This window comes from Ammospiza nelsoni, chromosome 4 (assembly GCF_027579445.1).
Source record: "Ammospiza nelsoni isolate bAmmNel1 chromosome 4, bAmmNel1.pri, whole genome shotgun sequence".
Lineage (NCBI taxonomy): Eukaryota > Metazoa > Chordata > Aves > Passeriformes > Passerellidae > Ammospiza > Ammospiza nelsoni.
The window spans coordinates 59731761-59755605 of record NC_080636.1 but is presented as its reverse complement, the minus strand read 5'-3'; the positions used below and the strand labels follow the sequence as shown (position 1 = coordinate 59755605).

General features: G+C 38.6%; 1 protein-coding gene and 1 long non-coding RNA gene across 3 annotated transcripts in view; both read right to left on the bottom strand.

The window, feature by feature from the left end:
• Positions 1 to 7552, bottom strand: part of LOC132072832 (uncharacterized) — a 42993-nt gene extending 35441 nt beyond the window's left edge. Inside the window, exons 1-2 of the long non-coding RNA XR_009418406.1 lie at positions 7457 to 7552; positions 6436 to 6576 (exon numbers count right to left, since the gene is read on the bottom strand). This is a non-coding gene — a long non-coding RNA (uncharacterized LOC132072832). The remainder of the gene's footprint in view (positions 1 to 6435; positions 6577 to 7456) is intronic.
• Positions 1 to 23845, bottom strand: part of GRID2 (glutamate ionotropic receptor delta type subunit 2) — a 677499-nt gene that overhangs the window by 605766 nt on the left and 47888 nt on the right. The gene's annotated exons all lie outside the window — the stretch shown is intronic.

The following is a 23845-nucleotide window of genomic DNA, read 5'->3' as shown; positions in this document are numbered from 1 at the left end:
TTCACAGTGAGGGTGGTTGAAATCTCTGGGGACAGACTGCCCAGAGACATAGTGAAGTCTGCTTGGTGATACTCAAGACAGAACAGGACATGAACCTGAGCAATCAGCTCCAGGTGGTCCTGCTTGAGCAGAAAGTTGGACTAGGTGACCTCCAGAGGCATCTTCAAAACCCAACCATGACTCTCTGAATATTTTGAAATAAATGAAGAAACTTAGGGACTTCAGAAGCTGTTATTTACAGCCTTCTATTTCCAGACATCTAGCTAGACCTTAGAAAAGGAATTTCACAAAATCAAAGCCTACAGGATTAATGGTCTAAAAACCTTGCTTGATCTTTTTTTGCTTGTCAATTTTGCATGCTCTTCATTTTCTTAGTACACGTTGTAAAATCCTCCCTATATTTCCACACATAACAAAAATACTAAATACCATTTTAAGGTCCTGATGTTAGGAGAATTAAGATGCTACCCCTTTTTCATCTCAGTAGGGAATATATTATGCTCATCAATCACTCCTATTTCCATCTAAAGAGAAACAGCAAGTGCTAAGAGAAGACTACATCAGCTGGTTTTACCTTGGACACAAAGTACTTTGTTGGACTTTAAAAGGCAAATTTGGCTTTGAGTCATTTGGCTGCTCTTGGGCTTTTTTTACTGTCAACAGTGACACTGTTCAGCCATTTTGTCTGAGAAAACAGCTGATTCTTCTACAAGCTAGAAATTGATTCTAAGCATAAGGTTAATTAAGTACAACATGCAGACAAGGGAATACACAATAATTTAAACGTCCTATAAGGGGGACAATCCCTGGAATACAGGGGATGGGGAATCGTGCAATATAGAAAAGAGTGTATCAAGGACTGGTATTTTTAGCTTTATGCTCCCAGAACTGGAATTCCCACCTGGAATGGAACAGATACAGCATTTCTCCCTTCCCAAGTAAACACATAATGAAATGAACTATAGTTGGTTCATTGCTGCAATGCCTATTACTATTTGTCTCTCTTTTCAAGACAAAAAAGACTACTTGCTTAAAAAAAAAAAAAAAAAAAAAAACAAACAATTCTGCAGAGTCAGAGGAAGAGGAATAGGGGACAAAAGTGCTGAGAAATCACACACGTTTTCCAGTCTGTCAAAAATAGAGCATTTAATTTATAGATGCCAATATGTACAAAAATATCTAACTAGGAAGAGCATAAACACAAGCTTGTTATGGATAATGAACTGAAATTGCCCACTGCATAAATAGGGAAATACTGCTGAATCAATACAGTGTTGGGAGAGTGAGCAACACAGCCTCCTCACTTACTCAACACTTTACAGCTCTCAGAAAAAGACTACCCAGTAAACCAAAGTCAATTTAGAGATACTAGCTTACAGTTAGGTGATGGCAATTGTGAGATCCTTCTAAGGCTTCTGAATTAACTACTGACCTCAAAATTGATTCAAGCCATAATCTTTTACAAGTCCCTCTGAAAGCATCTCTTCCCCTCCTGAGTGTGTTTAAAAATAAAATAATCCAATAAAAAACCCCAAAATAATTTTAGATCATACAGGAACAAATAATCGGAAATCAGGATACAGTAAGAAAACCAAGCACTACAGTCATTACAGATAAGATTCTCTTTCAAAAAGAGTTGCACTCATTTTCTGAGTGACTCTTTTCCACCTTCAGAGAGTTGTACATATTAGCAGTGAGCAGTTCCGCAAGCATTGATGCCTGCAGGATGATATTGCCACTTATGTGGAACACTTAGACCCTGCTGTCTAAAAAACACCCACTCAGTTCAGTCTTCCTCACATACTCCCCCTCTTTTCCCCCCCTCTGCTCCTTTTGAATAGTCTCAAACATGCAGATGGATCTTCCTTTCACAGCATCCTCCTGCTGTCCCATCGAGGAGCTCCAGGCTGAATGGCTCAACCCTGGAGTTGAAGGGAGAATAATGCCTGGATCAAGTTCTGCATGAACTGATCCATTCCTGAATGGATACTGTTAGAACCTTTGCCACCACTAGAAGGTGAATAAACAGGACTCACTGGTCATGATTTGCAAGGTAGATCAGCAACTTGAAGTCTAACAATAGACAGAATCCATCCCAAGTACACTGTTCCACGTTTGTGCTGTCTCCAATAAAGACAAAAGGAAAGAAGACAGAGTGGTTAAAGACAGAAGCACTAAGATTTCCAAGTGTGCAAGGAAACCTGGCCACGTTTCTGTGCAAAAATCTAGCACTTCAAGAGACAGTCATCCAAACAGCTATTAAAAACCACCTCCAACATTCTCTGAAATGGAACAAAAACCAATTGGTTATGCTAATAATTACTGAGATCAAGTGGAAATTTGAATAAAACTGTAATTTGTAGAACCTGATTTAAAATGGCACTCACCACAAAAGAGCACAAGGCTCTACAAAAAGAGAAGTTTTTATTGACAGTGACTGTTACATTTTCCACATGTTGCTTAATGGTGTCCCACAGTGCCAACTAGAAAAAGAAAATGCTCATTTTTCTGTTGCTTTTCTATATCTCATTATAGCCTTCACTTGAATAAGCGTGTGTTCTTTCATCTCAGTCAATGCCATTACTTATTTTTCTGTGTTACCTTATACCTCAACTTGCAAGCCAATTTAATAAATATCAAATCTGGAATCAAGGCTCCACAGTCTAATCAGTTACAAAGCAAGAAGATGCCATAGCTCAACTACTTATTCATTAGAGATGGCAGGAGAAATGTCATGCCCTGGCAGCTTGATAGGAAGAAAGAAAAAATAAAACTGAGGAATATAAGCATAACCTTTGTTAAAGGTAGATAAAGGAATCTGTGACAAGGTACAAGCCTCTTAATTTGCAAGTGAATGTCTTAAGTGTTAAGACATTTTTCTCTCTCCTCCTAGTGATAATACTTAACAAATTTAATTTTGTAAAAAAATACAAATACTTTTACAGTTAATGCATAATACTGTGTGAAATTTAAAGAAAGTATATGTGTGGTATATCTCAGCACCATCATACAATACCATTGTAATCCTGTCCCAAGCAGACAAAGAATTGCGTAACAACTTAAGACTTCTAGTCCACTTTATTATGACGTTTTTCTTTTGTCAAATTGGATAGCAAGTGACTGTACCACAAAGTACAAATTAATTAAACAAGGTACTATTGTTACCTAGATAAATACAGCATGAGGAACCCCACAATTCAGCAATGCTTAATCAAGCCCTGCAGGGACTGACCTTTTCCACCACTAGGCCTGGAGCACCTGGTTAGGAGTTCTGTGGACAAGGATAGAGGGGCTCTTGTGGATGCTTGGCTAAAGATGAGCCAGCATGGGACTCTGAATAAATCAAGGCAAATAGCCTCGTGGGCTGTGACAGGAAAAACTGCAGGGAACTCAAGTGAATCCACTGGAAGGCATCCAGGATGGTCAGCGGCTGGGGAAAGCAGGATTTGAGAATATAGGATTTGTTCAGCCTTGAAGAAAAGAAGGCTCCAGGGGGCTCAGCAGCAGAGCCCCAGTACTACAGGGAGGCTGCTGAGCAAACAGAGCCAGGTTATTCATGGTGGTGCACAGTGGAAGGTTGAGACACACCCACCCTTCCATAAATAGGTGCTTGCAACTGGATGAAGGGGAGTGGACAGGGGAGGTTTCACCATGAGGATAACCAAGCTTCAGAATCCAGAGAGGTTGTGGAATCTCCATCCTCAGAGACTTTACAGCTTCACACAGCAATGGTCTTAACTTAATGGTGGCTCTGCCTTGAGCAGGCTAAATACCTCCTGAGATCTCTTCCAACCTGAGTGACTCTGCAACTCTAAGTCATAAACACAAAGAAACTCCTTAGAACAGCAAGAAAATAATTTCTGTGTGATTATTTATATAACCCTTGTACTGCTAATGAAGCTGCCTTTTCAAATGTCTGAACAACTGATTTGAGGACTAATGTATTTGACTATGGTATCATCAAATTAGGAGAAGAAATTTGCTCCTTTCTCTAGCATTATTTAGTTTGGAGAGGCAATTTAGCAAAAAGCATCATTGATGTTGTATGAAGAACAGAAACATCTGAATCATCAGCAAATACAAGCAGTGGTTTAAATAACCTGCTAACTCTCGCATGGCTCCATGGCTTGGTCACTCTCAGGAAATAAACAGTCTAACACACCAATATATCTCCTACTTGAAAGTGCAATTAAACAGCACTTATTCTAAAGAAAAACAATTCATTTAAATAGAGTTATTTCACCCCAAACTGTGTCGCTTATTTCTTATGGGAGACAGGAAAGATCACAGGAATGACAAGACAGGAAGCAAATTTTGAAATGCTCATTTTATCTAAAAGCATTTAGCTGAACATTTAGCTCCAGCTGCTACAGCAGTGATTTTCCTAGAGCTGCTTGCTATACTACAGAAGCAAATACTACATTCAAGAATTGCCCAGAGCACATATGTGGATATTCTGCAGGAAGACAACATAACCCTCATTTTTCAGGTGCAAAAAAACTAAGGTTGCTCTCAAACTTTAATTATCACTGACATGAGTTATGCCTGAAACATACAAAAATAATTTGGCATGGGGCTTTTTTGCCCATGCTTTAAGGTTAGTTATACATTAGATATACATGAATTCCCACAACGGCAAACAAAGAAAAAATATTCCATATGCAGCCAGTAATTCATCACCAAAACAGTATAGTTCACAGAAGTATAACTGAATGCCTTGTCCTGACACTGGCTTGCCTGCAGCAAAGCACGGAACATACCCCTCCACCAATACACAAATGTACTGCCTTACATGACATGATATTCTTATTGACTTAAAATACACTCCTTGTTCCTGCTCTCCTGGAAGGCTTATTTTTCAAGAAATCATCCAAGGGATCACCACATCCCAAAGGGGGAAAAAAATACCCCACCACAACAAACATACAAAACTACAATAAAACACCTCCAAAGAAACCCAAAATTCAAACACATCCTTTCAGACACTTGCTGAAAACTATCCCATCAGAAATCAAAAGATGGCATTTACCTGGCATAAACCTTGCATTAAAAGGAGACTGAAGTGTGGTAGCTAAGAGATGTCATGATAGCATTGAGTTGGCTTGGTGAAAAGGAATTAAGTAAACGTATACTAACAACCATTATTCCCTGAATCACTTCCACAACATGTTACCATTTCTAACACCAAAAATTACTCTCTGGTAGCAACTCCTGCTCCAAAGCAACAAATGTAATTCTCATCAATATTCTCCTGGAATAAATAGATATGCTCAGAATTCCTTAGAAAATAAATATAATTCTTTTGCTGGCCCAAACACCAATGTTCCTTTCCTCAAAAGAAATAAAAGGCCAAGCTCATTACCCTGTAGTTTAAGGCTTTGATTAAACATCAGTTGGGCTGTTCATGCCCTTACAATTAGCTAGTTGCTAAAACACTGCTGAATTAGATGCAAAAAGAGGTAAAAATTAGACCAAAAGTCTCCTTTTCATTCCAAAACAATGAGCTTGCTTATATATTAGTTAGGACCTCTTATTTTCTAAGCTGGGGCTCTACTCAGAGTAAATTTTCCCCAAAGAGCAAAGACCTCTTGCAGTGACTGTGAGAACCATCTTTTTGGTTTTTTAGCACAGTATTTATTTCCTGGTCTTCTGCTGGGAAGCAATGAAGCAAACTGATTTCCAGTAAGCTTTATCAAAAGCAATCAAAAGCTCAGCATCATTACCAAAAGCAAAATTGCATTGATTAAACAGAAAAATCATTCTAATAAAAACCTGATAGACATGTAATTGTGACTTTCTTCTGCACAGAGCAGTGAAAAGAACAAAAGATAAATATATGTTAACAAAAAAAATTGCAAGAGACTGAAGCAAATATAGGCAAAACTACAATTTAATTCTGAAAAAGGTATTTCAAAGTCCCAGCTAGAACAGATTTTTCATTCTTATAAGACAATAGATGCTACATGCAAGGTATCATCAAGTAAAATCAACCTCACTGCACATTAATTTAGTTTAACTCTCTTCTTAATCCAACTGGATCTCTGTTGGCAAATTTCTTGATTTTGCAAATTTTGCATATAAAACTGCCGTTTTGAGCCAAGAGTTTCCTGAGGACATGTTGCAGGAAAATAGAATTGAATTTCAGGCCAACAATTCTTGCAACTAAAATGTCTCATTAAGCTGAGACATTACTCTCACTGAACAGCTCTGGGAACAGGTATTTGGTACTCGGCTTTTCAAATACCCTGTAGGAAAAAAGGCAGCATTTTCACACATGATTTAAAAGGATCACCAAGTGTACTAGGGGCTCATCACAACATAACAAAACAGAAAAGTTAGACCAAAAGGGCACTGGTTTAACTCCAAAGCACTTTCCTAGCATCACCCTACTTGCCTGTGCAAGTCATAAGACCAAGTCTGGATAATACAACTAACCTGGGATTGAAAATAGTACCAAACTGGCTCATTTAGGTAGCTGTGGTTCATATAAAGAGTAATGAAGAAGTCATTCTTAACTTTAAAAATTCTTGGAAAATACAAAAATGCAGTCAAAATTCGTGGACTCAATTTGAATACCTAGAACAAAACACAAGAGGTCTCTTTTGAGGGCACTTAAAAAAAAAAAAAAGAGAGAAAAAGCCAGACTGACACAAAGAGCCTTGGGTAAGAACTTACGTCAGCTGTAATCTAGGTAGTGATTTTAATTATACTGCTGAGGTAAATTATACAGTCAGAGGATGGGCACAAATGGCAGATTTGGCATCTAAACAACGTGTCTGGCAGAGGCGGAGAAGGCAAGGGAAATAATAGCAGGAAAAACCAAAAATGCTTGGCTTAAATAGCATTTCAAATTGCCAAGGGCAAATATATCTTTTGTGAAAGCACCTCCATACTCCTTAAACACCACTTGTGCCATTCACAAAGTGTTCAGATTCCATCAAAAGAGCATTTTAGTCACACAGATTATGGAGCAATGGCTGGAGTGCTTTACACGGCCTTGGCATAAATCAACAGCTCCTGTTCCACTAGGACTTATTTTGCCTTCATAAATAATAATACAACTAAGGATGAAACTATGTTAAATCTATCCAGGAACTAAGCTCACATCTTACAACAAAGAGGTCAGTAAGCTGCATATCAAAAACTCATTTAAAGAAACCCTTTGGAGCGACCGAAATAACTCCACTAAACATGTACAATGGTGTCAATACATGCTAATACAACAGCCAGCGCTTTTGGTAGTGGTAGCTTCCATTTTCACTTGTATGTACATAAAGTGGGTAGTATAAAATCTTTTACTAGGGGAAAAATGGGGTTATACGCTGAACCAAGACTTGGAAAAAAAAACAGCTGCTTTCTTTTTGTCCCCAAGGCTTGGCTCCATTTGCAGCCTTCACCAAAGAACTCACCCCTCAGACAATAAAATAAACAGCATCTGGGAATAAAACTCACTTACCATAAATAAGTTGTGACGACACTCCCAGAGGTGAGCTGACTCAGAGAAGGATCCACATTACTCCTTCCTCCCTTCTACACCAGCAAAAACTGTGTCCTCACTGAGAAGTCACCACAAAAACTCCCCAAACTTTATCCCAAAGGCTCCTCCCCCCTGATCAAAGCCAGGTGTGAGCCATTAGCTGAGGTGCTTCCGCCATCTCCCCTTGACACAGCTGTACCCACCTTGTAAAGGAGCTCTTGCTCCCGAAGTAAGTCAGAGCACAGAGGGACTCAGAGAGCCCCTTCTTCCCCTGCCATCCCTCAGGGAAGATGAAGCTCAACTGCTGTGCTGTCACCAGTTATGTACAATGTCCACATTGCCACAAATGCTGCTCTGCTGTTCGAGGAGCCAGCTGTGCTCCTGGCTTTGATTGCAAGGTGGGCAAATCCCTGCAGCAGTGAACAGGGAGGAGTGGCACAGGGTGGTTTTACACTAAGTAACATCCATCAGAAAACTGTTAACAGAGATGACAGATTCCAAGTCTTTTGTTAATTACTTGACTATAAAACTTAAAGAGCTTTAAGTTGACGAGCGTTCTCAATGGAACAGACATAATTAATTCCCTAGGAAGGGAATATAAACACTTTTAAAAATGCATACTTCTATGTACAATGTAAATTATGTTTTCCACATTTCTACTTCTTCTTTCCCATCCCCTCAAAGACCAGAAAACATCTAGGAGATTTATATCTCTTTATGTCTCAGCACTTTCACCATAGAAATAAATGTACAAGTTAACTTTCCAAGACTCAAATGACAACAAATATGATATATGAAACAATATTTAGAACTAAGAAAAATGTTATTACAGGAAAAGATGTGTAACTCTTGTAGAGTATATTTCATTATATTTCATATTTCAGGTGAGACCATTTTCTATTACTACTAAATAGTCTTTACTAACTACTAAAAACCAAATAAAATGGAAGAGGAAAATGAAAAAAAAAAAACCAAACAAAAAAAAACAATCATCTTTCAAGTATACCACATATTCTCACATTGCTTTTAGCTTTAGTAAGCAAGAGGGCAGGAAACATCCAAAAGCATTATTTTTACATGTTTTTTCTCCTCAGATGTTTCTAGGCAGCAAAACCCAACAATGTACTATAAAGAAGTTAGTGAAACAGGATTGATTAAAGCAGCAGGAGTTTTAGAGATGCTGTGAGAAAAGCACAAGGCAATGCTTCTAGTGACACTGTATTTTCTTTTAAATAGCAAGAGGATATTTAAAGAGTAATACAGTGTTTTAAATAAGCTATTAAAATCTAAGTTTTCCTTAATAGAAGCTAATCTCATTGTTTGCATTGTGTGGTTTTTTAAGGACAAATCAGGAAAAAAGGGTCATGTTTAAATAAGGTGTGAAAGAAAAATATTCAGGCTTTATATGGGAAGAGAAACGTACTGTCACTTTTTCTTCCCATTCCCTAGTTTTTTCTCCTACTCTATGTGCTGTATTGGCCAATGGAAATAAAAAAATGTCCTATTACGTTCTCTTCTCTAACATCTTCAGAAAAGAGCCTGATTTTTTAGATTTTTTTTTACACTGGGTCAAAAAGACCATCTATTTCTCTCCTACACATTTACCCATTTAAATTTTCAAGACACATTCAGCTGAGCTTGGGAATCTCATTGGGGTTTCAGTATATTAGGAAGCTCAGATTTTAAATCATGACTGAAAATCTGAGTTCTCCTGAGTCATGGTTGTCTGATTACTTACACTCACAAACTGTTTTTTACAAATAAGTTAACCCCCTTGCTCTCAGGCAGTTTTGCTTCAGACTCTATTTCCCACATGCAGGATGAGAAAGATTCCACCTCATTTGACCCCCTTCATGCACAGGTGGTGTGAAGGAGCCTTTCCTGTCTGACCACCCAGGAGCCAGTCTGGCAGCCACACTCCTGGCACCAGAGACTTCAGGGACTGAGGCCCTTCCACAGCGGGAGATGAGAAGTGTTCCATCATCCAGCATAACACTCCCTGCCCCAGGGAGGTACCTGGGCATTCCCACCTGAACCTGAGTGAACATGAAACCCAGTGGGCTCTGTGTTTCCTCAGCTTCCTTCACTGGCTCCAGACTGCAACTGGCACTTGGATAAAAATGAGGTTCTCAGCACTGAGAAGACCAGAAAAAGAGGACCAACAAAATCCCATCAGGATCCATAGAGTGATGATATCTTTTCTACTTAATCTCTCTGTCACTCTCTTTTCTCTCTCCTCCTCTCTTTTCCTATTTCTTCCTAGCTCTCCCTCACACTGGCTGTTAAATAAAAATCCATACTATTGACTTCAGCATATGGTTGTGCCTGCTCCTTAATTTGGGCAGAGACATCTCTCTAATAATTTTAATAACCCGACGTTAACAGCAGGTAACACCTGCCCTTGCCCTCTTGCTTCAACACCAAAACTTTATTGGACTGCAACACAGACTTGCTTCATGTCAGTTACTCTGCACAAAACCAAACAAAAAACCCACTCAAACATGTTTAGGAATAAACAATATGATAAAGGGATGTGCACATCCCTTGGGGAAAAACTCTGCAGTTTTCACTGTATAGAATTGATGAGGACAAAGGCAACTGCATCTGCGCTGGGAGTCAGCCATAGTGTGGATTCAAAGTGGATGAAAGTAACAGCTGAAAGTAAATTTCATTAAGAATCAAGTTAACAAATAACTACCAGACTAGGAAATCCCTGATGCATTTCCCACAGTCAGTAAACTTTAGCTTTTTCAGACTCAAAGGGTCAAAAATTAAGGTTGAACTGTGAGCTGTTAGACAGTAACATAAAAGCCATTTGGATGGCTCAGCTGCTCCTAACAAGGTATTACAATAGGATATCTAAGTCTCATAATAATTTACAGAAGATGATCCTGGTTTGGATGACAGCTGGCCTCACAAAAACTTCATTTCACCTTGACTCTATTTTACCCATAACTTGCTGGCAGACAGAACAAGGCAAAGATGCTGATAAATACAAAGGACAAACAAAGAATGATCCTTCTGTCTTTGCCTTTGAATCTTCTTCCTTAGGCTGTTCTTGTGACACATTGTGTGTTTCAAACATCAAAATATTTTTAGGCCTGAAATATTTTGAGACAGAAAATACAAAACTAGCACAAGCAGAATGTAAGGAGTATGTCATTGCTCTTCTCCTGCACATTTTTTCCCCCAGAGCTTTCATGTATGCCAATGTTGCACATCATGAAGTACTACACTGAATGTCACAGTGTGTGACAGAGTTATGTAGTTTTCACATTTGAAACAGTTGCTCTGTCTGAGGCATAAACTCCTTTTTTTTTTAATGAATATACATCTAATTTTGAATAAATGTTTATTTACACAAAATGTGGTGAGCAGCACACATATCCTGATGCAGAGAAAATCAGTATGATGGGTGTTCACTGATGAGTGTAGTTCACTGATTATAGCTGGAGCTGAAGTTTAAAACTCCTGAATTGTCTTCCAAGCTTATTATGACTGGAGTCTATGGTACTTTGCAATATTACAAAGAATCTTGAAAAACAACTAATATTTATAGGATAAATTAAGACCCCAAGTGAAAGGCATTTTTAGCAGGATGACAATGAAAAGTTGCTTGTTAAAAAAATTTAAAAAGTCATTAGTGGCATAAAAAAATTCAGGGTAAGTGTGAAATTACCTGGGCTTGTTGTTTCTATGGAAGTCTTCTCAACCATGCCATGTGAAGATCTGCTCTGCTAATAATTTTTCATAAAACCATAGAATAATTCAAGTTCAAAGGGATCTCAGCAGATCACCTGCTCCAATCTCCTGCCCAAAGCAGGGTCAGCTGTTCTTTAATCCTTCCTAAGAAGCCATTAGTCATTCCCTCAGAGCCGAGTTATCAAAATGATGGTGAATTGTTTAGTAACCTGATTACAGTGATTAATTAATCAAGCCTGAGTTTTGCTAATCCAATTACAGTACTCAAAGAACTCAAGGCGTGCTCGGATGCACAATGCAGTTACTCGTGATCCGGAGCAATTTGTAACATTTTGAGGATGAGGACAGTGTGGTTTGTTTAGCAGTGCCTTTGCTAAGGGAGTGTAGACATAGGCATTCTCTGTTAAGGAGCCAAAGGGTTTAACACTGCCTGTTAATTTTATAGGGTGGGATAGAATGCTTACAAAAGCTTCTCTATGGATGGGCAGCCAGGGCTCGGGCAGCCATCAGGAAGGGGGAATTTTACTGCAGATCTAAGAGTGAGAGTGCAGCTCACCGATGATTTGTAACACAAATGGGTCACAAACAGCACAGCTGGCCACAACTGCCTTTTAATGCAGCACTGGTAGAGAGCAGTCTGGCCCTGAAAACATGGACCATCACTTAGAATGCATTTCCTCTGTGCACTTTTGGAATGGCTATGAATGACACCCTCTTGCATTTGAGCTAATCTGTATGTTTATTTTGGGGAAGAAGAATCACAATAGGAAGAAAACTGAAATTATCAGCTCATCTGATGATCACAGAATTCAATCCATACAAAGCATCTTCTTTACCTCAACATGTTATATAGCCCATTAGATCAGTACTATTCTGGTGCTTCAAGGAGACAATATTGTTAGCAGATAAAAGTTATGAAGAGACAGTTTATGTAAAAAAGTTTGCAGCTACTTACAAGTTAACATACATCTTTGCTTAGACAGATTCCACTGACAGGACTCTCCTGGTATAAAATACCACTGCCCTATTGCTGGTCTACGCACTTAAAATGATTCAGTCCACCAGAATCCAAGTCATTCTTCCACCGGGATTCTAATGTTCTGTTTATATAGAATTGCTCTTGTTCTTCAAAAGAAAAGAAAAAGGCATGCACATAAACTAATGGGATGATAAACAACCGCTTATTTGAAGTGGCATTTAAATTTACTCTCTAATCCTGCAACCACTGGGGAACCTAACAATTGTGACGAGATCACAAAAAGCAATCATGAATATATGGATCTCAGACTAAAGGGAATACACCTAGGGGAAATACAGTTACTTACTGTGCATGTTTCATAACAACTGAGGGGTTTGTGCAGACAGGAAACATTTGTTAAATTCTATTTAACAAAAACATAAGTAAAAACCACACAACACTAAAACACTAAAGAGTTGCAAGGTTTGAAGAAATCTCCAGTACAATAGGGGAAAGTTTAATGCATACTACCCAAGATACAGAGAAGGTGACAGAGAAGCAAGCTAAAAATAAACCTTGTGGGTGGCAGTGTGGGCGTGTGATTCCACTGGTTTAGCCTGAGAATTTTTCACAAAGCCATACAGAAGGTCTCAAGTGCATCTAGTTAAAGCCTACTTTTAAAACTGTTAACCACTGATATATCTCAAGAGTTTTTTTGTTTGGTTTTTTTCATTGTTACATCTGTTGACGTCTCTCCTTTCCTTCTGACAGACACACTCTACCCCCTACTTTAACTCTCTTCCACTTCCAAGTCTGTGCCTGTACTGAAGGCAACCTCTCTGGATATCTGGACTTCAGTGACAACAAACAATCTGAAGTATCTTCATTTAAACAATGCTTTCAATTATACTGTATTTCATAGTAAAACAACAGAAGCCTGCTCTTTTGCTTCTGCTGCTGGGATGTTTACAGTTAACCAGAGCATAATGCCATAATGTCATCCCACTCCTAAATTCAAGGCTGTGTGAAAAGAGAGAGGAATGCACTCCAGTGCATGCATTATTGGCTCCCCAGCCCCCAAGTTTAAGAAGGCTACGTTCAAAATCCTCTGCTGTAATACCATCATGATTAAATGACTATGTTTAAAGCATTTAAGTTTATAAACTGTACTGAAATAATTTGTACAGAATTGATAACATTTCTCTTCAGGAGCAAAAAATCTATCACATTCTATCATGAAAAGCAGTACTTTTCATTCATTATACAATGGAAACAATCTCCATAATACTCTAAGCAGGTGAATGTTATATATTTCATGCATATCCTGTACAGTTGCTGAGTGGGGACACAGCAAAAATAGCACTCTACACGCATCTGTAGAATTCCACCAAGCAAACAATTAAGCAGTGCTTTGACTCATTGGGGTACTTTTAGTAAAATTTCCTCTTTCCCACCTAACACAATAAATCCAAATTTATTTTAGGTCATGGCGATCTCCATTACTGTAACTATACTTGCAGTTTTATACACGATTCATAAAATATCCCCATAAAGCCAGGCACAGTGGTGATACTATGGCTCCCCTGCACAGTCATTCTGCCCTTGCAGACTGGATCTTCTACAGCCATAATTAAATTCAATCAGCACTAATTTATCTTGTATTTCAGCCAAAATTATTATACTGAGATAGGCTGGAAGGAGCTGTAGGGCTTTCTTTATTCAGTTATTACAGGAATTGCATTTGTTTCCAACAACTAATAAATGGGAGTCGATAACAGCTACAGGACAATCCAGTGGCAATGATGTTAAGCTATGCAGATTAAAACCATTTCCAGATCTCAGCACAAAAGGCACTTAAGAGAGGTGGAAATAGACATTTTCAGTCTAAATGTACCATTAACAAATTCAACTTTTCATTAACTGGGGCCAAACCAAAGACTTCCAAGCTGTCTTTAGAACCAGAAAGAAAAGGATTTGTCAGCACAATCTGTAAGAGTCACACCGTGAGAACTGGAGATATCTGAACTGTAGAGTCTGGCAAATTCTAAAAAGGAATAAGCGAGAGAAAACAAGCCAGCATCAAATGTTGAAAAATTACTTTGAAATTACAAATAGCCTTGACTTCAGAAGTACCTTGCCTGATTGTTCTTTCCAACAATGCCTAAAAAAATTAATTAGAAGTAAAGACAACTGCACATAAAAGAATAAAAAGGCAAAAACCTAAATAATTCACAATTTCATCATGTAAAAATACATTCAATTGTATTAAATAATGTTACATTTTGATCAGCAGATGTTAGTGCTATTCTGCTGTATGCCCAAACTACCTTCATGGATACAGAATTATTTTTCAGCATCCACATTATTGTTCTCTGTGGAGCTATGATTTATAGGAGGATCTAACCCTGTTTTCTTTCCTTAAACAAATTTAACATTTCACATGAAATCCATTTTGCAGAACATCTGTTTAATCTTCATTATTAATACATGATCATCACAGATCGCATTCTGTTAGTTTCTGTATGAAACTAGCATCATGCAAGAAACAGCTTATTTATGAGAATTTCAACATCTAAAGTACATTCTGTCCTTCTCAAGTCCTAACACTTTTTTTCCTAACCAGATGATCAGCTTCTTGAATTGAATTATATTGTAATAATATCTGAGGTAATTTTGCCTCTGAAATTGGTGTTTAGACATTGTAAAGTATGATTAAACTTACAGTGCAATGTTGCCTTGGTCCACGCAAAAAACCCAACCTTTCTCTAAAGCCTCTTTTTTCACCTCTACTAGGTGAAAAAGAATTAATTTCAAAGAATGTACTACTATTAATGCATGACCTTTTCCTCATTATGCTAACAATGCCTTGTAAAAAAGTTCATAAACAAGAAAAAAAACCAAAACAAATAGCTCCAGTGAATGAGAAGAAGGCACAGAGAAGCATTTTTCTATTAAAACCACACAACTCTACATTGAAGTTGGGCAACCCCACATAGCATCATGGATATTAAATATATTGAGTGCATGTGTCTAAGTGATGGAAATTATAAACTGCAGCTAAACTCTGATAAAGAAATAGTGTCCTTGGGAAATACTAACTTTTTTGATATTTTTGCTGATACTGTAGCCAAAGACATCCCACAGTCTGAACTGTTTAAGTAAATTTACATAAACCCTGTACTTACCAGCCTACACTACCTGGCAGTAGTGTCACAGGTACTAGAAAACCTGGCTGAACATTTGTCTCAACAGACAAAAAAATCTTTCAAAAATTGCTATGTTGTGTTTCACCTGTTTGTCTCTCCTCATTGTAGGGAAGAGCATCCAGTTAAACAAAAAAACAAAAAAACCAAAAAAAACCAAAAAACAAACAAACAAAAAAAAGCAGAAAGCCATAACTAAAAGCCATAGAAAGAATTCAAACTTTTGGTCACCAACTTTATATGCTCACTAGAGTGGGAAACAAAATATTGTAACATAGCATTCAACATTTTGAATCAAGCCATAACTATGAAAACAGTCTCACATCCTGAAAATTTCAGAACATGCTTTTGGTGATTTATCCTTCAACTTCTACAAACTACTTTAATTGTCTGGAATTTTTTTCTACCAACCAATTTTTTTTCTGTAAATGAAGGGAAAAAAAAAGTCAATTCTGTATAATACTCATCCTGATAACAACCATATTTCGTCAGATATTATCCTCTCATAAGTCCCACATCCTCTATTAATGTTTGCAAATACATGACTCAAGTGCATTTAGTATATATATTAACTTTAAACATGAAATGCCTATGAGTTCTGATCAGCATAAAGATTCATATAGAATATGTACATAAATGTGTGTATATAATATTTATGTTATTTATATTCTGCTTTACATCAAGGAGAAAAATTATCACCAAAAGACTGGTTCCTTTTACAGGGCTATTTTGCACAGTAATACTAATTATTTTTTTATAGCACAGCATAAAAAATGGAGCCATTAATCTACTGCACAATATCACAAACAAATTAATATGGTTGGGGATCAGTTCTTATTTTTTGCCATCAGACACAAAATGAATGAACCATGAATTTCAGGATTAAAACAGAAGTGTTTTGTCTCATGTCTTGGAGTAAACATGCTTGAGGTCTCTGATGATGATGGGAGAGGGTTAACAACTTTACATGCATTTTAGATTGCCAACACTTTTTTGCATGTGCTTTTCCATTGTCCCCTGTGCATCTGGTCAAAACTATCATCTTGGTTCCTGTTACCCTTCAGCCCCTCCACCTAAGACTGGGATTTCAAGCAATATCCTGACCTATACCTTGCCATACTCTGCCTACAGGAACTTCTGTCCATTCTAGGTACAAATGTACAAAGCTGGGGATAAAGTCTTGCTATCTCTCATAATAAATCCTTCTTAAGCACTACCCAAAGTGAAAATATCAGGCCATAACTCTGGAATACTAGCAATAATATTAGTTTGATATCTGCAGTTATTGAAGGAAAAATATTGAATATTAATAGTTTTTAGTCAACACTACCTATGCTTTAAGTGGAAGGGGAAAAGTCAATTTCTAAAGCTAACAATTAAAAATTCACTTGCTGCTGGTTACTTAGGGGTTAGGTCATTTAAAGTAATAACAATTTTGTTTCATTAATAATTCTAGGTAAAGTTAGCAAAATATAAACTTGGTTGTTTTGGGTTTTTTCCCAGAACAAGTACAGTCTCTAGCATTTAGGCATTTAGTTTCAGAATTTGTGTCCTATTGACAACATCTAACTACAGCTATTAATCTGCTGGCCATAAAGCAGTGTTGTAAAAAAACCCTGGTTGGGTTTTTTCTGTCAATAAACATTAACGTAGTATCTGACCTCAGTCTTTCCTAGGCTGAGCAGGCAAGAAGGGTTGGAGGAAAACTTCACTGTCTTTTCATCACCCTAGAATAAAAGTAGAGCTTCACCAACTATCTAATTTTTTAAACACAGAAATCTTACTAGTTACCTCAAACACTCATGCATGATTATCACTGTTTTGGTCAATTCACGGGTGATGCCTCCTCTGTGCTGTAGCTTCCATTATTCCGATAAGCCAGTGACACCCAAGAGACACAATTTAATTACATTCTTCCCCTTCCAAAAATTAGGAAAGCACTTTCACTGTTGTCAAATCATGCTCTTAAAAGATTTGATTTTGTTTTCCACTGTACATGAATTCTTAGAAGAAAGGAGCATTTCACAAGGACCTAAGAGAACCCTCAAAGGATGATAAATTCCTGGCAGAAGGAGCTGGGCACTGTCCAGTTGATAAGAGAAGCTGGGGATGAAGGAGTAAAATTGAGCCGAGGAAGAAGCAAGGAGAGGCAGGGAAAAGGAGAAAGTGGGTTTGGTTTTGCTTCTTATCGTCCTACTCTCTTTTTAATTGGCAGAACACTACAATAAATTTTCTCCAGACCATGTCTGCTCTGCTCAGGACACAACAGGTCAGCAATCTCCCTGTTTCTTGACCCAGGAGCTTTCTCATCTTGTCCTCTTCCTGTGAGAAGAACTCACTCTGGTGAGAAAAGGGAGTGAGGCAGTGCCTGGGTGGGCACCTGGCAGCATCCAACCCACCCCAGAGAGAAACGGGACGTGAAGCCTGTGTGCTGCAGGCACAGAAAGGCAAATTCTCATGGACTGCAATACTCGAGTCAGGAGGACTGCTGACACCTTTTTCTCCTCATATACTGCCCCGTACAGATAGAAAATGAATTTCAGATGACAGATCTCCTATGTAAATTTGAAAACCCCACATTTGCAGCAGTGGTAAATTCTGCTATTAGGTAACAGACACACATAGAATCACAGAATCACAGAATTTTCAAGACTGGAAGAGACCTATAAGATCATCTAGTCCAGCCGATATTCTAACTGTTCAACTAGATCATGGCAGCAAGTGCCACATCCAGTCTTTTTTTAAATTCTTCAAGGGATGATGCCTCTACCACCTCACTGGGTAAATGATTCCAGTTTCTGACCACTCTTTCTGTGAAGTATTTCCTTCTTACTTCTAACTTACATCTAGCTTGACGCAACTTGAGACTGTGTCCTCTTGTTCTATCCGTTGTCGCCCGGAGAAAGAGGCCGACCCCCAGCTCACTACAGCCACCCTTCAGGAAGTTGTAGAGAGTGATGAGGTCACCCCTTAGTCTCCTTTTCTCCAGGCTGAACAACCCCAGCTCCCTCAGTCGCTCTTCATATGGCTTGTGCTCCAAGCCCCTTATTAGTTTCGGTGCTCTCCTCTGGACACGCTCAAGTAACTCAACGTCCCTCTTAAAGTGAGGGGCCCAGAACTGGATACAGTACTCCAAGTGAGGCCTCACCAGTGCCGAGTACAGGGGAAGAATGACCTCTCTGTTCCTGCTGGCCATACCATTTCTGATACTGGCCAGGATGGCATTGGCCCTCTTGGCTACCTGGGCACACTGCTGGCTCATATTCAATCGACTGTCAACCAGCACCCCCAGGTCCCTTTCCACCTGGGCACTATCCAGCCACTCCATCCCCAGCTTGTATCGGTACAGGGGATTATTATGGCCGAAGTGCAATACTCGGCACTTGGACTTATTGAAGTTCATCCCATTTGATTCTGTCCATATGTCCAGCCGTTCCAAGTCTCTCTGCAGAGCCCTACACCCCTCTAGTTGATCTACACTCATACCCAATTTGGTATCATCAGCGAAACTACTAATAAAAGACTCTAAGCCCTCATCCATATCGTCAATAAAAATATTGAACAAAACTGGTCCCAACACAGAACCCTGAGGGACACCACTGGTGACTGGTCGCCAGCTGGATGTGACACCATTCACCAGCACTCTTTGGGCCCGGCCATCCAGCCAGTTTTGAACCCAGCAAAGGGTATTCCTATCCAGACCACGGCCAGCTAGCTTGTGTAGGAGTATGCTATGGGAAACAGTGTCGAAGGCCTTTCTGAAATCCAGAAAAACAACATCTACAGCCTTCCCTGCATCCACTAGCCGGGTTACCTGATCATAAAAAGTGATCAGGTTAGTTAGACATGATCTACCCCTCCTAAATCCGTGCTGGCTAGGTCTGATACCCTGGCCATCCTGCAAGTCTTGCATGATGGCACGTAATATGAACTGTTCCATTATTTTGCCAGGTATAGATGTCAGACTGACTGGTCTATAATTGCCAGGGTCATCCTTTGCGCCCTTTTTGTGAATAGGTATCACATTGGCCAGCTTCCAGTCATCTGGAATCTCACCAGTAATCCACGACTGTTGGTAAATGATAGAGAGTGGCTTTGCAATCTCACTCGCCAACTCTCTCATCACCCTGGGGTGGATCCCGTCTGGTCCCATAGATTTGTGAATGTCCAGGCATTTCAATAGTTCTATAACTGCCTCTTCCTGGATAATGTGGGGACCATTCTGTTCCCTAAAACCATCTACCAGTCCAGACGGACGGGAGTCTTGAGGGCAAGTTATCTTCTCATTAAAAACCGAGGTAAAATAGGCATTGAACACTTCTGCCTTCTCCTCGTCTGTAAATACTAAATTACCACCTGTGTCCATTAAGGAACAAAGGCTGGTCTTACCTTTTTTCCTACTATTAATATATTTATAAAAACATTTTTTGTTATCCTTAACAGCAGTCGCTATCCTGAGTTCAAACTGGGCTTTGGCCTCCCTAATTTTTTTCCTGCATACTCTAGCAGCCCTCTTGAATACATCCTTGGAGACCTGACCCTTTTTCCAACTCTGATACGTCCTCTTTTTATTCCTAAGCTCTTCCAAGATCTCCTTACCCAGCCAGGCTGGACGTTTGGCCCGTTGACTGATCTTTCGGGATACAGGAATGGTTTGTTCCTGCGCCTTCAAGATCTCTGCCTTGAAGTAAGCCCACCCTTCCTGAACTCCTTTATTTTTAAGGGCGGCTTCCCAAGGGACACTCTGAATTAATCTCTTAAACAGGCCAAAGTCCGCCCTCCGGAAGTCCAATGTACGAGTTTTACTCGTGCTCCTCCTAATATCGCCAAATATTGAAAACTCTATTATTTCATGATCACTCTGCCCTAAACGACCTCCAACCATCACATCCCCCACCAGCCCATCCCTGTTTGTAAATAACAAATCTAATGTAGTCCCTTCCCTGGTGGGTTGATCTACCAGCTGTAACAAAAAGTTGTCTTCCATAGTTTCTAAGAATTTTCTTGATTGCCTCTTTACTGCTGTGTTAAATTCCCAGCAGATATCTGGTAGATTAAAGTCACCAACAAGAACAAGGGTTGATGCTCTTGAAACGTTGCACAACTGCTTATAGAGTAAATCGTCTACTTCTTCTTCTTGATCAGGTGGACGATAACAGACTCCCAATATGATGTCGGCGTAGATGGCCTTCCCCTTGATTCTTATCCATAAACATTCGACCCCTTCTTCCTTTGTTTCAATTTCAATGGCATCGAAGGTTTGCTTAACATAAAGAGCTACGCCACCTCCTCTTCTTCCTTTTCTATCTCTCCTGAAGAGTCTGTATCCAGCCAATGTAGTATTCCAGTTATATGAGTCATCCCACCACGTTTCCGTGATGGCAACTACATCATAACTTTGCAGTTGTACCATGGCCTCCAGCTCTTCTTGTTTATTGCCCAAACTGCGTGCATTTGTATACATGCACTTCATCTGGGCAACTGAGTTCACCCCTATCTTACGTTTACAATTCTTGGGGCTGCTTCCAGTTATGATATGAATGATGATATGAACTTTGGCTTTTAAAGGTCAGAAGACTTTAGTGCTCTTGCAAATGAAGATCACTCCATTGCAAAGTATGTAAACACATGACTAGTTTTAAACATATGATCCCACTTAGTTCAGAAGAACAGAGCAATGATTCAAGTTAGCTACTCAAAACCTAGAGTTAGATGACTATGATTTGATTCTTCATTTCTTAGAAATACCACAGGAACGTCTGGGGAGTAGAAGTAAAAAGTAAAAATAATATACAGAATTTAGCTCTTTTCACCAGCTCTTTTCACTCAATTCCAGTTTTATGTCTATTTTCTTTGCTGACTGAGGAAAATAAATTTCTTGCACCACCACAAAATGATTCTACATGTCTTAGCAACTTGCACTAGATTTTGTTTTTTCTGTAGGCTCTACCAACCTGCCCCGTACGTAAAAAACACTGTATGAAAGTAAATATTAAATATCACTTGAGACTGAGTATCAAGTTTCAAAACTCTCTGACAGTGTACTGCAAAATATAAATTCCCATCTGAGAGAGAATCCTTTTGTTCCTATTCTAGGAAATGCAGTTTGGTCCTAACTTTTATTCCCTCAGAAATATGTAATTTACATTCTTTCAGTTTAAAAAGGACACTGTAAAAGGTGTCGCCTTTATAAAACCTGTTTCAATAAAACTTTATTTCCATGCTATACTTGAAAATTAATTTGACCTTGGAGTCTAAATTTCAGAAAGGTGAGTTTACTACACTTCTTCCTACATGACTATTTAAAAAAAATTTAGGAAAATATGACAGCATATCCATTGCACTGAGACCACAAATTAGGACACTTGGGAAAGAAAGATTCGACGCACCCTAGCTTTTAGGAAAATGTACATTATGGCTTGAAATATACTACCCCAATTCCCTTAAAACAACTAGATTTTTCTAACAGTTAATCAAAAAGTGTAGTAGACTTGCATTCTGGCTTCCCAAGATGGCAGAAGACAAGTTATTCCATATAATTATGCCTATAAGAGGAAGGATCTGAGTCCCTTCAATGGGAGTAGTTTAACCCTGATCTTCCAAGGAAAAGTACAAGGTACAGATCAACATGGTGTAGCAAAGCTAAAAACACCAAATACTAGCTGAATTACCACAAAAAAATAAAAAACCAACCAAAAAAACCCCCCAAACAACAACAGCAAAAAATCCCACACAACAACAAGAAAAGCACAACAACAAAGAAAAAAAATCAGCTTCTTCTATTTCTTGTAGACAGACTTCTCTTGGGACAGAGTTCTACTGGCAACTCCAAGAGGACATCCTCAAAATATCACATTTTTATTACCCCATAACATCCAGTATAGGTGCACTGAAACAATACCTCTTGCTAAGGTGTAACACCCCACAAGACAAGTAGTTTCTATGCACAGCCTGCCTCCTGCAGTAGAGTAATTTTGTGCATTTCATAATGGCACTCACATTATGGGCCAACATCTTTTCTTCAAGGATTACCAGAACTGCACTCAAAGGCATTTTTCTCTACTCAGACATTTAGCCTTGGCTATGTTATTTCACAGTTAGCAGCGATCAGCTGCATTCACATAACTTCTTTTTCTACATTTCAGTACAGAAATTATATATAATGCACTGCAAGTCCTCACATGCCCTGTTCTCCTTGATACAATCTTACAAATCACTGAGACATTCTTCATAGTTAATCAGTTATCTCCCTACCTGCTAAATGTGACATTTTATACCCTTAGTTTAGTAATGGCTCCAATGGCTTTTGTCCTCAGCCAAAGAACATCATCTTAGTAAGTTTTCCACATTTCAGTTCTCTCAAACTATTGGTAGCATATGACATTATTTGTGAGACAGAGAGCTTGCAATATGACTGAAGTAGTTTTAGACTAGAATTTCTAAGGCTCACTTCTAGGCTGTATCTGACAATAGATCTCTCTCAGAGGAAGGGAAGCACTCTCCTAAAGACTCAGAATATTTCTCTGGTTTCTCACATACAGGCTGTCAAAGCCACGGCATTTTGTCCTGTGGTCACAAGGAAAGCACTAATTGGAAAAACGTTCAATAGCAACAGATGACTGGGGGGAAGTACCAGTAAGTTTAACTCCTATTAAGCTGATTTTTAATTCCTATCAGAAAGAGCAGGGCATCTGTGAGGATAGGAAGATTTGTTGGTTGAGCACAATGCCTGTTTGCAAATATACTGCCCTTCTTATTAGCAGCTCTGTCTGCAGTTTGAGTGTATGCTCTATTAGATGTTTTCATAAATTATTGATCTAAATGGTGCATGTAAAAAGCATGGGAAGATAGTCCTGAGGCTTACAAAAGCACATAAATAAATATGCTATAACATACATGTTTCTTCTTTAAGTATTTTCTTCACAGTGCTCTCAGGGTTATCTGTTTGCATGATATGAACAGAAATACTTTAGACCACTATAAACATGTACAATAAATATTGCATGAGAGTACTTTCAAATGTAGGGCAAATTCTAAAATGCACAAAGAGCTGTGCATGGGTGGTATCAGTTCAGGAAATACCTGATGGAATATTTTATTCTTACATTCTTCCTCAACATAATCATGCATTTATTGTCTCTGTTTTAATTTCTGTTCAAAGGGAGGAAGAATGTTTAGGAAAGTACTACCAACACTTTCTCAAATCTACATGAAGTGAAAAGTTGAGTTCAGCACACAAACACCACCCAAAACACCTTTGTCCTAATTTCCCAATCAGTAAAGAGTATAAGCATTATTAAATGTATGAGCATTATTTTCTACACATGTGCAGATTTCTCTGTAAATACCTGAGCTTCTTACATATTTCAACATAAGCATAACATGTGAGTCTTTGCAGGACTGGGGTCATTTCCAGCTTATGCTGACTACAATGGGAATTAGTTTATCTATCCTTCAGTCGAACAAAAAGCATGTTAACAAAATTAGACTAAGATAAGAATAGAT